This window comes from Neofelis nebulosa, chromosome 1 (genome assembly GCF_028018385.1).
Source record: "Neofelis nebulosa isolate mNeoNeb1 chromosome 1, mNeoNeb1.pri, whole genome shotgun sequence".
Classification (NCBI taxonomy): Eukaryota; Metazoa; Chordata; class Mammalia; order Carnivora; family Felidae; genus Neofelis; species Neofelis nebulosa.
In genome coordinates, this window is record NC_080782.1 from 216576735 (window position 1) to 216593746 (window position 17012).

General features: G+C 45.4%; 1 protein-coding gene across 10 annotated transcripts in view; it reads right to left on the reverse strand.

Annotated features, from left to right (window-relative positions):
- ENOX1 (ecto-NOX disulfide-thiol exchanger 1) overlaps window positions 1–17012 on the reverse strand; it is a 579844-nt gene that overhangs the window by 65817 nt on the left and 497015 nt on the right. The gene's annotated exons all lie outside the window — the stretch shown is intronic.

Here is a 17012-nt window from a genome sequence, read left to right on the forward strand (position 1 = left end):
TGTCTTACTATCCCACTATCCTGATAATTTAAAAAGAAATACAAAGGAGCCAGTCACATATAGATGACAAAATGGTACAGCACAGCCAGTAAGAGCTGACTACTTCATTGAATACCATGATGAGTGACATCCCTCCCCACACACTGAGTAGCGAGACCTTCACCGTGTGACTCCCCTGTGGCACTCCGAGGGCTGGTGGGCTCTATAGCCACTAGTACAAGGTGAGTGGGACAGTCGTCAAGATCAGCAGGGCAAAGATTCACCACGTCACCTCCCATCTGCCGGCACCGCACCATAAGGCTCGCATTCCTTCCCTATTTTCCTTGTTCCGGGGCCTTGTTTTGCTGTTTGCTCCTAAGCCCTACTATTAAACATCACACCTGGTGAATCGAGGGGCCCTGGAGACCATAGTCAAGATGCTAATCAGCTACCTCAATATCCTTTACTCACGTTTTTTTTCTAAGTACCGACGGCAATCCATCAAGTGACATGACAGTCTCGAATAACTGTCAAGCTATTCCTCAGAAGATTGTAACTGTGGTCAGGGGAGGAAAGAGAATGGAGGCGCTTTTCACACTTTTCTTGATGGGCCAGTGGCTATCACGGAGCAGGTGCCCAGTGGCTGACAAATGAGGGAATGGCCCTTAAATAATGGTCTGGGAGAGTGGAAAAAATGGATCTGGACACAGAAGACTGGTTCTAATTGCGACTGACTTGCTGTGTGCCCTTGTTTCATCATTTGTTCGTAAGAAGTGGGATTTGAAGCACACAATCTCTGCAGCGTCCTCTTGCACCAGAATCCCATGCCTGCTCTGTGTCCTTTTCCCTGACTTGGAACTTCCCTTCAGAATAAGGCAGCCAAGTCAGTACAGACAACATGTACTTATCCTGGATTTCGTTTAGAAAGGAAAGAGGAAGCAGAGGGAGAAGAGCAGTGAAGAAACACATGGATGAGGAAAGGACGGATGAGAAGGAGCACCCGAGGAAGCTTCAAGTTTTCTTATGGTTCAAAGGAAAGTAAGAATGCCTCGGTCCCCAAGAGTGAGCGGGATCTGGGGAATTTTTCTGTGGGTAGGAAGTCGCAAGTCCTTGCTAATCTTCCCACTTGCTGAAGCTTGGTGCTGTCAGCCCCAAGGGTCATGGGCACTCACTGACCTGTGCCCCTTCCTCAGAAGCCTGATGATCAGGGTCTGCATGAGGGGAGCCTCTGAGAGACCATGTGGAAGCAGACATGCAGGGCTCCTGCGGTTAGCTGCCTCGCAGTGCATCCCCCTGTGACGTGCCAAGATGTCCCATCTCCCTGGGATTCCATTGTTGGACCCAGAGGGCATGCATTATGTCCTCAGAGGCTCCAGGAACTGCGTTTTCTAAGATGTCCGATTGCAAAGATTAAGATAGGTGAGAACTGGTTGCAGGCTGTTAAGTGGACCCTTTTAAGAAGGACAGGTGAAAGCTCCGTGTGGTTTAGGTGCCAGAGCTATCCAGATACAGTATTTCTCCTGGTAGCCATCTTGTCTTTTCATTCCTGGTTATCTTTATTTAATAAATACTATAGAGTGTTTACTACATGCAGCCAGTATTATAAGAACTTTACTAATGTGAACTCATTTAATCCTTATAACAGCCCTATGAGGTATTACCGCATTCCCCTTTTACAGACGAGGAAAGTGAGGCATACAGAGGCTAATGACTTGCCTAAGATCACACAACTAGGAAGCAGCAGATGTCATATTCGAATCAATGCTGTCTCACTCCAGAGTCCTAATTACTGTGCGAGGCTGCCTCTCTCGAACGCCCTCCTGGCACCTATTACAATCCTCGTCAACTGAAAAATGCCCGTTGAACACTAGGATCAAATCCTCTTCTGAGCGCTGCCTACAGGCCTTGCCCATTCGGAGCCAGACTGGCTCTTGCATAGTCACGAAAGCAAAGCGGAGCAAGGCAGAAGGCCAGCAGGGGCTTGGCCAAGGAGCAGCGTTAGCAGGGATGGGGCCCGGCTGCCTGCTGTCGTTAGGTGGTGACAGACTTTCTTTGGACGAGGGGACACAGAAGCCATTCTAAAGGGAGAATGGACAGCTTCCGTGTGTGAAACAGAGGAAAGAGGAGAGTTAAAAAAGAGTTAAATAAGTCTGGATGACTAGCAGAATAATGATACTAGAATCAGAGGGCACAAAGAATGAGAAGTACAGGCTCCAATGACTTAGAAATACCGGATGTGAGGCCTCGGAAAGGCAGCTGGAAACATGGCGCATGAGCTCAGGAGAGCGGTTGGGCCGGGAATGACTTTCCAGCCCACCTTGCGTCTCTCTCCCTCCTGCACAGTCCCAGCGCACACCTGCTGTCCCAGCAGAAGTATTACCAAGGCTCCCTGTCACCATCGCGAGTTGCCCAGACTCAGAGAGACTGCTCTACCTTTAATCCTTTCGCGACACAGGAACAACGTCCTCGGCACCTGGAACAGTCCCTTGTACACAGCGTACCTGCAACCAGTATCTTTTGAAAGAGTAACGAGTGGACTCTCAGTAATAAGTTGTGAATTAAATCAATCGGATCAATCTGTTACCACACAGAGAGAGCGTAATCATAGGTCAAACTAACCGGTCGTCATAGGGTCTGGTCGGGACGCTTGGCCTGGGGTGATTTACAAGAAGACTTTGAGGAATATATTGCAGGGGACAGTGAAAAAGCCAGTGCAGTCGCTTTGGCTATTTTGCATTCTTTCAGTTTCTAAATGCATTTGCTGTAGCATCATTTTAAAGTAAAATCATTTCTTCACTATTTTGGATTGAAGAAGGTAAAAAGTGAATTTTTTGTTTGCATCTATTATTAATGCCTTCGATATATTTTGAATTTAAATATTCACTCTTCTGGAGACCATGATAAGCTTATAACCTTGTTCTTCTCCTTTCCTTTCCCAAACTTAAGACAGTTCTCCAGTTTGCTTTAATTCTTAGTTAATAACTTCTCTTGTTTTTTTTAATACAGATTTGATATATACATCTTTTCAGTGGAGAAAAGTTATAAAATGTAAAAAGAAAATAGAAATTAACTCAAATTTGCCTACCCAGACATAAGCATTATTAACATTCAGATATTCACCTTTTATATCTCATATATAACCCTCCCCTCTCTCTCTCTAGAACATAATATATACACATGTATACGTATATATACACACACATGTATACATATCTGGCTCTTATTTGAAAAATAGGGATTCTCCCACATGTACTTTTAATAAGAGAACGGAGACTTTGACAGGAAAGACTAATTTCAATTTTGTAATGTTTCCCATTAAATAGTAAGAGCGTCACTGCTGCCTGGATCATAACTTAGTTATGGCTATGACAGTTCACACCATGCTCAGACCATGGTCTCAAGCTGGCAAATGAGTGGCTTTCTTTTGGCATAGTCTTGTGACAGTCATATTAAATACCAATGAGCTAAAGGTGGGAAAACATGCCTTTGTATTCTAATAACTCCGTTCATTATTTAAAGTGTAAGCTGTAGTATTTTATTTTTAGTTTTGCTATACGCCATTTGTAGGTGTTCCCAAACACACTTGGCCTCAAACACAGTTGTGTGTTTCTCTTCAGTGTGTAAAAAATGTCCCCCACGCTGCTCTGCCTATGCAAGTACATACCCTTCATAGCCTTGCAAACATACTGACATGAAAAATCTCCTTAACCAATAAAAACGGAGAAGCAAACAGAAGAAACTAAAGCGAACTACTTTTAAATGTATGTATGTGCATCCAGAATTAGTTGGTTTGATTTATCTTGTATGATACTGACTCTATTGCTGGTAAAGATTAATTGTATTATGGTGCTCCTGGCATGTTATTTTCCCAGTTCATTTCTCAGTATGACATTTCTTATTTTTCTCCGCTACAAAGCACCCACTATCATAATTTTCACCTGCTGAGTTTACGTTACTAATGATAATATTAAAATTCAGAGTTTTTTGACCTTTATGGTGGTAAATTAGGTCACGAGAATAGATGGGATGCAATCTGATAAATGAGAAAGACATTTCATTATTATTCACGTAAAATGAACTTCACAAGGTTGGCCAGGCACACTATCTCAGTAAACACTCAATTGTCTCCCCTCTCCAACACACCAGAGTCCAGTTGTCTCCTCTGTGTTCTCGCACGTGCGACACGAGAAATATTCCGAGAACTAAGTGGCTGGAGGGCTGATGCGCAGTGGATCTGGCATACGAAGTTCTCTGAATAAAAAAATCATACGAGCAATGGTCATGATACTTACTGAACGCTTGGTAGGTGCCAGGTGTTTGTACTATTACATCCCTGTTTACAGATGGAAAAACTGAGGCCCAGAGAAGGGGAGTAGCTTCCTGAGTTCACACACCCGGAAAGCAGTGGCTCCGGGACTGGGCCCCCGACACTCAGACTCTGGAGCTATTAGTCTGTGCTGCTGTCTGAGTCACCTCTCACGGAGTCACAACTTCTCCACTTTGTTCAAATCCCTCATCCTGCCCCAAGTCCTCTTCCTTGCCGAGAGCCAGTCTTTAGTGATTTCCCCTCTTTGCCGTATGCGGTCTCCTCAGTGGGTCATGTGCTCCTTGAGGGCAGTGACTGGGCTGCGGTGGCATATGCTCCCCACGCAGTACTGTGCCTACACCCCTGCACTGGCCCGCACCTGGATGTGGACGGACCCGGCTAAGCTGTGAGTCCGCGGTCTTTTGCGTACTCTCCGAAAGGATGTGATTTCTTACGAACTCCAGTCTGGCAGTTACGAATTAGGTAGTATTTTCTTTTGGGGGCTGAATGGCAGAGAAATTCTTTCTTGGGTCTCTACCCCTCTTAACGTTCATCAAGTATTTTTTGAGCGTCTACCATACGGTAGGCTTTGTGCTAGACAAGAGCCACAGATGAATCATAGTAGTTCCTATGTGTCCAGGGGATGAGAGGCATAACAAATATATTAAAACACAGTGTGACAGAAGCCATGACAAGGGTTGGCCTTGGGTGCCGTGGGAGCCCAGAGCAGCCCCTAACCTGGACTAGGGTGGAAAGCAGCTGGCAGTTACACAAAGTGTAGTCAGCATCATGTGGGAGTTTGTTGGAAATGCAGATCTGTGGGACCCAGCCCAGATTTACCCAATCCGAAACTCTGGGCTGGAGTCCAGCAATCTGGACTTTTAAGAAGCTCTCCATTAGATTCTGCCGCTTGATAAAGTTTGAGAAATACTGCCTTCGAGAATGGAAGACTCACAGACACACGCCAATTAGGTAAGAAGGCATATGCCAAATGAACACGCATAAAATAAAGGTGAGGTGGGGTGGTCCCTGTATCACCTCCGTTCTAACTTGCACAGTCTACAAGACTTCTGTACACGTCTTCAAGTGAACCAGAATGGAGCACGTTCACCTTCAAGGTCACTTGCCTATAATATCCACAAAGAAGTGTGTGTACCTTTCACCTCACCAGGCCAGGCAGATTCACAGAGCTGTCCCAGGCTGCTAGAAATTCTATGTCAATTACATCATCCATCGGTAAGTATTTTAAACGTTACAAACGTATTCACCTACGTGGGCTCATCACTGGGACAGGTTCTGTAAGGCATATACATATTACCTGCCATGAAGGCACGTATGCCTGCATTGAGGTGGTAGGCCTATCGTAACTGGGTTGTTCGGAATGTTTGGAATGCAGATAAATACTGTGGGAATATGGAGAAGATGGTAACTGATTTGGGCTGAGCCTGGGATAAGGCCCCAAGAAAGGGGAATTGAGCTGGGCTTGGAAACAGATGGAATTTGCAAGGCAGGTAAAAAGTAGCTCATCAGCATGCACTGAACAGTCTGGAAACTGTCCAGACAAACAAAGGCACTCTGCAAACTCATGGGGAAGCTGAATAACAATAAAAATGACGGTGATGCTGAACATCACAGTCACAAATCTCCCCTACAAGGGCAATTTCAGGGCTGGGAAGCCCGAGGCTTATAGGATTTTCTTGGAAAAAAAAAATCAAATAGGAAGAAATGTGAAAGAAAAAAAACACACACACACAACTATTAAGTGTTCCAAGGCTGGTGAGTCTTTTCAGGGGAATCTGCAGGGTTTCTGGAGAACGGTTTCCATATACCTGGCAAGGCGCTTCCCGCAAGTCTCCAGGTGACTGTGCAGGTTTACGAGCAGACTGCTGCCTGGGGTGGGGGTGACAGGCAAAGACCTCTGTGGTTCTGACGCCGGCACAGCTCAGAACTACTCACTCATTTCTGCAGGAAAAGTCCCACAGTCTCTCTATAACGAACATAACCCACGAAGGCCCCTCCTTTGCGCACCAGCTCTCCTCCCAGTTCGTCCTACCCGGGTGGGAGGGAGTTCACACTGAGGTTCGGCTTGCTGAAATTCTGAAATTTTGTCATACCCTAAGTTACACTGAAAGCCAAAAGTGTGAGGTTTGCAACCTGCATGGAGGTTTGGCAATGCTCAGTTACAGGTGGCCGTAAACTGGACGTCTCAAGAGAGCCGCTGGGCTGGGTGTCCCTCGGGGGAGGCTGGGAAAGGGGAGGTGAGCCGCACTTGGTGGGCAGTGAACTCACAACCCAGTGGATTCCCACCCGTCAAGCCCTAGGGAGACAGGGAGGGAATGGAGAGAGTGTTTTCACCAGAGCTGGGCAGAGTTTTGAGGCTGAAAGACAAGACCACACTTCACTTGATTGTGGATAGTCTGGACGTATTTCTTTTCAAGTATAGTCTTCGTAGTTACCCCCAGGAAGCCCCCCGATATTTTATTGGCAGATTAACATCCAAGCTTGCTGCTTCAAATTCAAGAACCTTATATTTTGGATACAGTTTTCACGAAGTGTGTAGATTCGCGCAGCCGCAAACACACCTTTGTGTAGCAAAGCTCACCATCGGAGCTGGCAGGGGTGTGGGGGATGGCGAGAGGCACCGCTCTCCCACCTGCCAGGCGTGATTTCGAGGTGCTGGTGGGCAGCAGAAGGCGATGGAACAGGGAAACTTCCTGTCGTAGTCTTTCCCGCCCCTCTTCCCCTTTTTCTTCTTCCCAGCTCTCCACCTACTTTTCTTCTGTGTCATCTTCCTACACACTTTCTCGAAGAAATGCCACAGTCCAGTGAGTTATGTGGCAACGTGATGGATGAGGTCTGGAGATGAGCAGTGTGTGTGGAACTACACAGCGCCCCCCGGCAGAGCGAGGGCCGGCTGAGCGGAGCAGTCCCGGGAAGAGCAGGTGGCAGATGGGGACCACCGCTGGCCCCCGCCCCGGCTGCTACGTTTCACCCTCTCCCCGTCCTGGTCTCCTGTGCGATCGGCACAAATTAGGGGTGCGGCAATCGTGGAAGACCTTTAATATTCTCACAACAACAGTCTGGGAAGCCTGGTGGCTCCGCGGTTAACATGGAACTCAGAAGGCACCTTTACCCCCTGGTGAATCCCTGTTCCTTGCTGTTTTCAGATCACTAAAACAGGTGCTGTGTCAGCAGGAACCAAAGCTGTATGAGTCCAGGAGGCTCCCGACACTCTCCCCTACTATCTTCGGGAGGCACTGCAACAAGCTTCTGCTTCTGTCCGCCTTCATTCTAGGTGGCTTTTCTCACGAATGTTCCCAAACTTTCTTCCTACTCACTTCCAATCGGCGTATCAGGTAGTGTGAAGCTGTATCTCGTGGGAGGCAGGAGAACTGTGATTAAGCCCTCTGGGTTTATTTGACTTTAAAATGATGTTGCTTGTACTCAAGTCATGTCTGTATGCTTCTGCATGCATCTCTTATTGCTGGTTTGGGGCGTACATGTGTCTTCTGGGCCATATTAGGAATAAAAACTTCTTTCTCCTTTTGGGATTCGAACCCATTTTGTTAATTGATCACTCTTCTCGATCTTAGGTATTTCCTCCGGAGGGTGGACAAGCCTCATGTGGGTGCGGGTGGCTTGGTTCTGTGAGTCTGGATCTGGGGTCCACACAGAGAACAGGCTCTATATAAGTCCTTAGCCCACCGAGACGTCTGATCTCCCGTTCACAGCCCAGAAGCCCACATGACGTGTCTCGGTATTGTTCTTCTAAATTGTTCATGAAGCACACAGTTTGCCTTTCTCTTTAGAATGCAAATACCCTTGCAGTTGTTTTCCCTCTCCTGTTGAAGAACTCAGTCTCCTCTCTCTATGGTAACGACCACACATTACTGTTGGCTGTGTATCTCATCACTTACCATGTAGGCTTTGAGCGCCAACATTTTTAAAGAATCAGTGGCTCTCGTGCCATCCCTAAATCCCAACCACATGGAAATCTTCCACATTTAAAAAGTCCTTAAACGGTAGATGGATTAACTAACACACGGTTAAAGAAGATTCACTGCATACTGTGACAGCAAAAAAAAAAAAAAAATTGAAGTCCCACGGTAGGAATGGATTAAATAAACTAGAGCACATCTGTGGCATGAACTAGTAGATGGCCATCAAAAGTCACATTAAGAAAGTACTTAACATGGGGGAAAGGCTAATGGCTTATATGGGGAAAAGTGTAGGCGGTATGTGATATGCTACAAGTGTGCTAAAAATGTATGCACGTGCACATGGACAAAGACGGGGAAACACGAAGGAGTGGAAGTGTTTTTTTTTCCTTTCTTTACAGTTTTCGGCACTTTCTAAATTTTTCACAAGGACAAAATGGTGCTTTTAAGATACGAGCATTCATACGTAGGCCTATGGGATCCATACATCACCAGTCTTTCATTTCGAGCAACTGCTCTTGCTTCTACGTCGGGTAGGATCATTCAACCTTTAGGGGAAAGCACAGCAAAACCTTGGTGGGTGAGCGTCATGTCTTCTGCAAGCATGCTTGTAATCCAGAGCACTCGTTTATCAAAGCGAATTTCAAGAACCGTTGGCTCAGTGGTGATCTGGGGCGTTCGGCCACACGTACTATTCATACTGCGAGACATCGTTCGTTTATCAAGTTAAAATTTATGAGAAATGTTTGCTCGTCTTGCAGAACACTCGCAGAATAAGTTACTCGCAGGCCAAGGTTTTACGTACAACTGGTCTCCAAACTAGAAAACTTGTTTTGTTTCAGATCTTTGTTGTAGCTAGACAGGTCCCCCTGTCCATGTGAGGCCATTTTACATAGAGCTGGAACTTATGTCTCCTTTACCTATACTTCTCTAACCTGGCCTGGGCAAAGAAGGTGTTTCCATTTCTCTAAACCCAACGCATGGCCAAGCAGCTACTACCAACTCTTGTCTTGACAAAAAGGACAGACCACGTAGTCCCCAGCTCCACCATGGGGAAACACATCATTGGCTGGCAGCGAGGAGCTTGTTAAGAAAGCTTCTCACGTGTTTACTGGAAACAAGCACTGACCATGAAGCCAGCCTCTGCCTGTTTTTGATGTCTCGTCCTTCCTGCGGGCTCTGCACGGGCTGGAAAGTGGGTGTGGTACAGAGCCTCTTCCAGGCCTCAGTCCCTCTCAAGGGTGCAGGGTTGGGATGTGTGTGGGTTTTATTATTATTATTATTATTATTTAATATTTATTTATTTTTGGGACAGAGAGTGTGAGCCGGGAAGGGGAAGAGAAAGAGGGGGACAGCAGATCTGAAGCGGGCTCCGGGTCGACAGCAGAGAGCCCAGTGTGGGGCTCGAACTCACGGACTGTGAGATCATGACCTAAGCTGAGGTTGGACGCTCAACTGACTGAGCCACACGGGTGCCCCAATGTGGGGTTTTTTTTAGACGGCGTTATGGATTTCATGGCAACGGCAGGACACGTGGTTAACTCACAGCAGAAAACGTGGTAAGGCAGTTGTATGGGGGCAGAAGGGTGTGGAGAGGGAAGCAGAGGTAGAGGATGGGGAAGGAAGCAACAGCAAGAGAAAAGCAGTAATGCTACAGGAGCTATAATTTGAGGAAAAGGCCGAGTTCTGGATGTCAGCATTTGGTACGTGAGGACAGTAATATATTACAGAAAGGAAATTTGAGTCATGACAAGTCCACCTTCTTGATTTCAAACATCTACGGAGCGAGGGTGACCTCAGTCACCCGGAGACGTGGGTCCGTCTCTCCCCGGGGGAAGACAAAGTGGCTATCGGTTTTCCAGTTGAGCTTTCTAGGGGCCCTCATGCTCCCTACGTACCTAACATATCGTATATCTCATTCCTGTCAGATTCTCCTCTCCATGGAGCCAGTCCTTACGGTAAAGGTCTCATCTCCAGAGAGTTGCTGGAAACACGCAAGTCAATTACCTCAAGCCCATTATGCCCACTGTGATATTAACTTGATGGCAGAGAATAAGCCCTGATGGAATGAAACACAGGACAAGCAAGTTTTGATAAGCGCAGGGCACAATGACAGGGGCTGAGCTCCCCTGGGCTAAACCACGTCTACACGCCTCACTGACGGGTCTCCGGAACCCAGTGCAGCACCTGGCACGCGGAAGGCCGGGGTAATAACGACGCCTAACGCGTGCCGATGATGTCAACACCGTCAAGCAATGCTCACAACAACCCTAATGAGGCAGGTGTGATTATTACTTTCGTTTCCGGAGTGGAAAAAAAATGTAGGTGGAAGACACTCAAGGTCTCCTGGACAGGAAGGGGCGGCACCAAGATGGAAGCCAGGCCGCCTGGTGCCCGGATCTATTCCAAAGCCCTATACTCTGCTGCCTCCCCCACAATGATGACTTCATTAACTGAGTGAAAAGGGGACGGCAGGACAGCCTGGGGACTCTGTACAGGCTGAGGGTGGCAGGAAATGGTGAGAAGAGAGATCTCCAGGGCTGCAGGAACTGTGATGTCCGTCTGCAGTCTCACACCCAGTCCCACCAGGCGCCGGCTCGCCAGGTCAGGGGCTCCGGTTGCCCTCACAGAGCCTGTGGAATGGGGGTGTGGGAAGAGTGAGTCCTTTCTGTCTTGTCTACTCCCCTTCCGGTTCCAGGTTGGGGACCCCCTGAGAGCAGACAGCAGGTTGTATGGGGGGGAAAGGACGGGACTGAGTTCATGTCTTTGCCTTTTAAGAATCTGAGCCTTTCCTGCAGGGCTTTTCTTTTTCTTTCCTGCCTTATCGAATACACCAGTGTATATTCTTCTCTCTTGGGCTCGCCTGTCTCAAGGATGAAAGCCACGTCCCGAACCTGGGCAGAGGACAGACCCAGCACTTGTGGGGCTTCAGCCGTAGACGTCATTAAAATACACGGTTAACAATGGCTTTCTGCTGCGGTGTGCTCAACTTGAACAATGTTCTTCACACAGCATCTCTTCTATACACTCCCAACGTCTTTACTCTGACAGATTTAAAGACAACTCTGAGGATTTACTTCCTTACAGAGGCAGTGCGAAAAACCGCAAAGTGTTTCTCTCTTTTGTGTTTTTGTTTTATTGTCGGCTGGGAAGGGTGTTGTACTTCACGGCGGCAACCTCCAGCATCATGAATTAAGCCTCTTTACAGGTTGCAAATGATTTCTCCGACCCCAGTGTGTGAGCCTGGGTTGTGCAGCCAGAAGACGGGGGTGTCGCGGCTTTCGTATGGCAGAAACGAGGATGGGAGGAGTGGAAATTAATGGGAAACTTTTAGACAAAATTGTTTATACGCTGCAGGCTTCAGCTGCCACTTTACTTGATTTCTCCTACTTATTCCTACATTTCTTTCTTTTTTTTTTTTATAATTGTAATTCCATTCTTTTTGTGAATGTTTGTTTCTTTTTGAGAGAGACAGAGAGAGCATGAGTGGGGGGGGAGGCAGAGACAGAGAGACACATACAGAATCTGAAGCAGGCTCCAGGCTCCAAGCCGTCACCATAGAGCCCCACGCCGGGCTTGAACTCAGCAACCACGAGATAATGACCTGAGCAGAAGTTGGATGCCTCATCAACTAAGCCACCTAGCTGCCCCTATTCCTGCATTTCTCTCACCCTCTCCCTTCCCCTCCATTTTCTTCCATTTTCTCACCAAACATCCACACGTAAGGATCACAGGTGGGGATAGCTCTGGGAGGAAGGTCATCAAAAATGATGCAAGATAAGGGCAGATTTTTCTTTTTCTTTTAGATTTTGGTATCTGTTATGCATTAATTACCAGGGACCAGGCTAGGTATTCAGAAGTTCTAGGGATTAGGAGATAGCTCAGAGACAGAGATAAAAGGAAAATTTATGGTTTGCCTTTTAGGAAAGAAAACTGGGGCCTGGAATAACTGAAATCTCCAAATGAACCATAATAAAGGCTAGTTTTAAACTTGAGTACACTTAGAAGGTTGGACTGCCCAGCCGTCATTAACATATCCAGTTCCAAACACAAGGAAAAGTCTATTTAAAATCAGTACTCTTGGAGAGCAAGGCATTTGCCGGTGATTTCAGGTTCTGGCTCTAATGGGTTTAAATTGGATCTCGGAAAACTTTCCTCCTGAGCACAAGCTCGCAGGTCTTCAGATGGGGACCAGGGTAGGTCAGTTTGGGGACCTCGGGAATAGCAGACAAAGTGTTGGTCAGAGACTGTTGTTGGCTCAATAAAACATAAAAACAGTAGAAAAGGAATAGTAACAGGTCAAATCTAAGTGTGGTTAACATCCCATAAGCTGGACAACGCTCGGGACTAAGGCAAGAGGGTTAGTAAATTGCAAGACGAGACCTATTTGTTATGAGTCCCTTCAGGACCACTAATGGCTACCATAAGTGTCCATCTGCCACACGACATTCTAAATGCTAAACAATTCTGCAAGTCTGAAACTCCCTGCCAGACTCCATGACATGCCTATTAATATACAGTATCCCCCAGAAACAAATATGAAAGAGGCAGAACAAGATTTATGGGCATGTTAATTACAGCATTATTTATAATAGTAAAAAAATGGGAAGTTAAATGCCGAACACATAGGTCTGTGGTTCAATTATTTCCTATCTGCATTACACAGCCATTAAGAATCATGTCTTTGAGGAACATTTGGTGACAAGAAAAATACTTATGATATAATGAGAAATCAAAAATGTACAAAACTGAAGACAATATGATAATATTTATTTATGGCTTTTCCCCTCTGGTCATACATATGCACATGACTGGAAAAAACTAAAATAAAATATTAATAGTGGTTATCTCTGAGTAATGAGATGTTAAGTTATTTTTCTTCACCTCTGTATTTTTTTTTCTATGATTTTCCAGTTTCATACAGACTACTTCTTTTATAATAAAATATATTGTTTTTAAAAAGCAACTGTCAACTCTCATAAGAATATCCAGCTAAGCCTGCACCAGTCCTGTATAATTATTATTAATAAATAATATGTAAAATTCCTGCCCATGTGACTAATTATAGAGAAAAAAAAATCTATATGTCTTAGTCAATAACCTCTGTGCCAGAGGCTTTACACCTCATGATCTGCATTAAAATTCATCTTGTCATTGGCACAAGAACAGACACTCAGGTCAATGGAACAGAATAGAGAACTCATAAATGGACCCACAAACATATGGCCAACTCATCTTTGACAAAGCCGGAAAGACTATCCAATGGAATAAAGACAGTCTCTTCAGCAAGTGGTGCTGGGAAAACTGGACAGCGACATGCAGAAGAATGAACCTGGACCACTTTCTTACATCATACACAAAAATAAACTCAAAATGGTTGAAAGACCTAAATGTAAGACAGAAAGCCATCAAAATTTTTGAGGAGAAAGAAGGCAAAAACCTCTTTGATCTTGGCCGCAGCAACTTCTTACTCAACACGTCTCCGGAGGCAAGGAAAACAAAAGCAAAAATGAACTTACTGGGACCTCATCAAAATAAAAAGCTTCTGCTCAGTGAAGGAAGCAATCAGGAAAACTAAAAGGCAACTGACAGAATGGGAGAAGATATTTGCAAACAACATATCAGATAAAGGGTTAGTATCCAAAATCTATAAAGAACTTATCAAACTCAACACCCCAAAAGCAAATAATCCAGTGAATGGGCAAAAGACACGAATAGACACTTCTCCAAAGAAGACATCCAGATGGCCAAATGACACATGAAAAAATGCTCAACATCACTCATCATCAGGGAAATACAAATCAAAACCACAATGAGATACCACCTCACACCTGTCAGAATGGCTCACATTAACAAGTCAGGCAACAACAGATGTTGGCGAGGATGCGGAGAAAGAGGATCTCTTTTGCACTGCTGGTGGCAATGCAAGCTGGTGCAGCCACTCTGGAAAACATTATGGAGGTTCCTCAAAAAACTAAAAATAGAACTACCCTATGACCCAGCAACTGCACTACTAGGCATTTATCCAAGGGATACAGGTGTGCTGTTTCGGAGGAACACATGCACCCCAATGTTGATAGCAGCACTAGCAACAACAACCAAAGTATGGAAAGAGCCCAAATGTCCACTGATGGATGAATGGATAAAGAAGATGTGGTGTGTATACACACACACACACACACACACACACACACACACACACACAATGGAGTATTACTTGGCAATCAAAAAGAATGAAATTTTGCCATTTGCAACTATGTGGATGGAACTGGAGGGTATTATGCTAAATGAAATTAGTCAGAGAAAGACAAATATCATATAACTTCACTCACATGAGGGCTTTAAGAGACAAAACAGAGGAACATAAGGGAAGGGAAACAAAAATAACATAAAAACAGGGAGGGGGACAAAACAGAAGAGACTCTTAAATATGGAGAACAGAGGGTTACTGGAGGGGTTGTGGGAGGGGGGATGGGCTAAATGGGTAAGGGGCATTAAAGAATCTATTCCTGAAATCATTGTTGCAGTATTTGCTAACTAATTTGGATGTAAATTAAAAAAAATAATAATAAACAACAAAAACAACAATACAAAATTCACCCTGTCAAAATTCTGCTTTCTATACCAACTACTATTTATGTGGCTAGATGAAGAGAAGGAATTGATATGCTAAGCCAAGTGTTTATGTACCTGGTTTCCCTGAGCACTCTTGCGGATGAGGAAGGTGAAAGTCAAATCACTTGCCCTGGTCACACGGCTATTCAGGGATCAAAATGAACCCAAATCTTCTCAATCTAGTTTGAAAGCCTGATGCCTTCTACCACCACAAGGCCGATGGGAACTTTAGAGGAGACAGAGACTTCATTTCAGACATTTAAAACTACCTTCACCCGATACTGTGCAAGCGCTTCTAATGTGTGGCCAAAATAACTTTTTTTTTTTTCATTCACATAACCCAGCGAAGGTAGTAGGGAACTGCCCAAAGGAGACAACATTACAGACAGAAAAGAGCAAGACCCGTGGATTATCCACCTGCTGGGAAAGCCCTAAAAGAATAGGCAGCAATTATAGAAACTAGCCCAACCTTTGGCCCAGTGAGAAAGGGGGGCATGGAGGGGGGCACTGGCAAGTGCTGCTGGGTTCCATCATTCCACAAACCTCTCACCCACCCTTGGTCACAGTGTTGCCCCTCCCTCCTACTTGGCCTCAACCCTGTCTCTCAACAGCCATTGCTTCTGTCGACTTTTCTATTGTGGGCTTTTTCAGCCCACAGCCTGGATTCTAGAGAGGTCTCTTTCAAAGCTAAAAACTTTCTTCTAGAAAGGATAAAAGACTTCAAAGATGACCTTCCACTTTTTTCATTGAATAATGAATGCCTTTTGACATTTCTCAAAATGAGAGGGACTAGATGTTGTGTGAGGCCTGTCTTCACACGCATCGTCAATTTGATTCGACCAACAGATGAGCTTATAATCATAACAGCCTCCTGCTCAGAACCTCACAATTACAAAGTGCCTCCACATCCGTTATCTCATTTGCTTCTCACCATAAGCCTTACAAGAAGGAAAGACAGGTAATATCATCCCCATTTTGTAGACCAGGAAATCGAGGCATCCTGCCACTTTGCCTTGTTGGATTTGACGGCGGCTTTCCTCAGGAGACACAGAGGGACTGATTCTGAGGGAGAAGCATGTGAAGGTTCTGGTCGCGAATGCGGCAGCAATGTGTCCCAGGAGGACAGGGCCCTGGAAAAAAGGCTCCACGGTAAGGTGGGGGTTTATGAAATACTGGAGTGGGAAGAGAAACTATTTAGGTGGCAATGTTGCCTGTGGAGAGCTCCGTATGCATGGCTTCCTCCTCTGCTTTCTCAATCCTCTCCATTCTCCAAAGCTAACCCAAATCCCACCGATCTGGGAAGCTGTTCTCGGTTGTCCACCACCGCGAGACCATCGTAGTGACGTCTCACATGCCTCAGCCCGTTACGACTTCATGACACATGTTTGAGGTAGGCATCGCCATCCATTTTACAAATAGGAAAATGAAACTCAGAAGTGCTGACCTGCCCCCAGTTGACACAGTTAATAGGCGGCAAAATCCAGATTTCAAACTACACCGCATCATAGCTGCCTCCCCTTGTGACACACTTTTCACATCCTGTCTATCGCCCGTGTGTTCCCTCATCCCCAACTCAGTTACAAGTTCTCGGAGGGCAGAGAGCAAGCCTTCTATTTTCTCTGTAACCACCCCCACCCCCCCAGCACGTAGTAGAGCTCTACGTGCGCAGTAGACTCTCCATAAACGTCATACGTTAAATATCCGTTTTGCAGGAACAGTAGTTATTAAAGAGGGATTTTTTTGGTACTTTGGATGTTAGGCGTTCCACGGTATATAATTAAAACAAGAGTGAACATGAAGCGTATAATTTCTTCCAGCTCTAGCTTCATCAGGCATTCATTACCATGTCTGATTCTGCGTTATGTGAAAAGAACTGCTTAGTAAGCATTTTCTGTGATGACGATAATCAAATACGTACAGATATCAGAGAGATTTTTAAAAAGACAAAAGCACAACCATCATACATAGGGAGAGACAATGATCTACATGGCATAATATTCCACCTGAGACTACAGAACTTCCAAGGCAGAGAGAACACCGGACTAATCTTGGGCAACTGGATACACAAGGAACCCTAAGAGAAAAAGTCTGTGCTAACTGGGATCTTGCACCATTACTCTTTTTTTTTCCAACGTTTTTTTTTTTTTATTTTATTTTTGGGACAGAGAGAGACA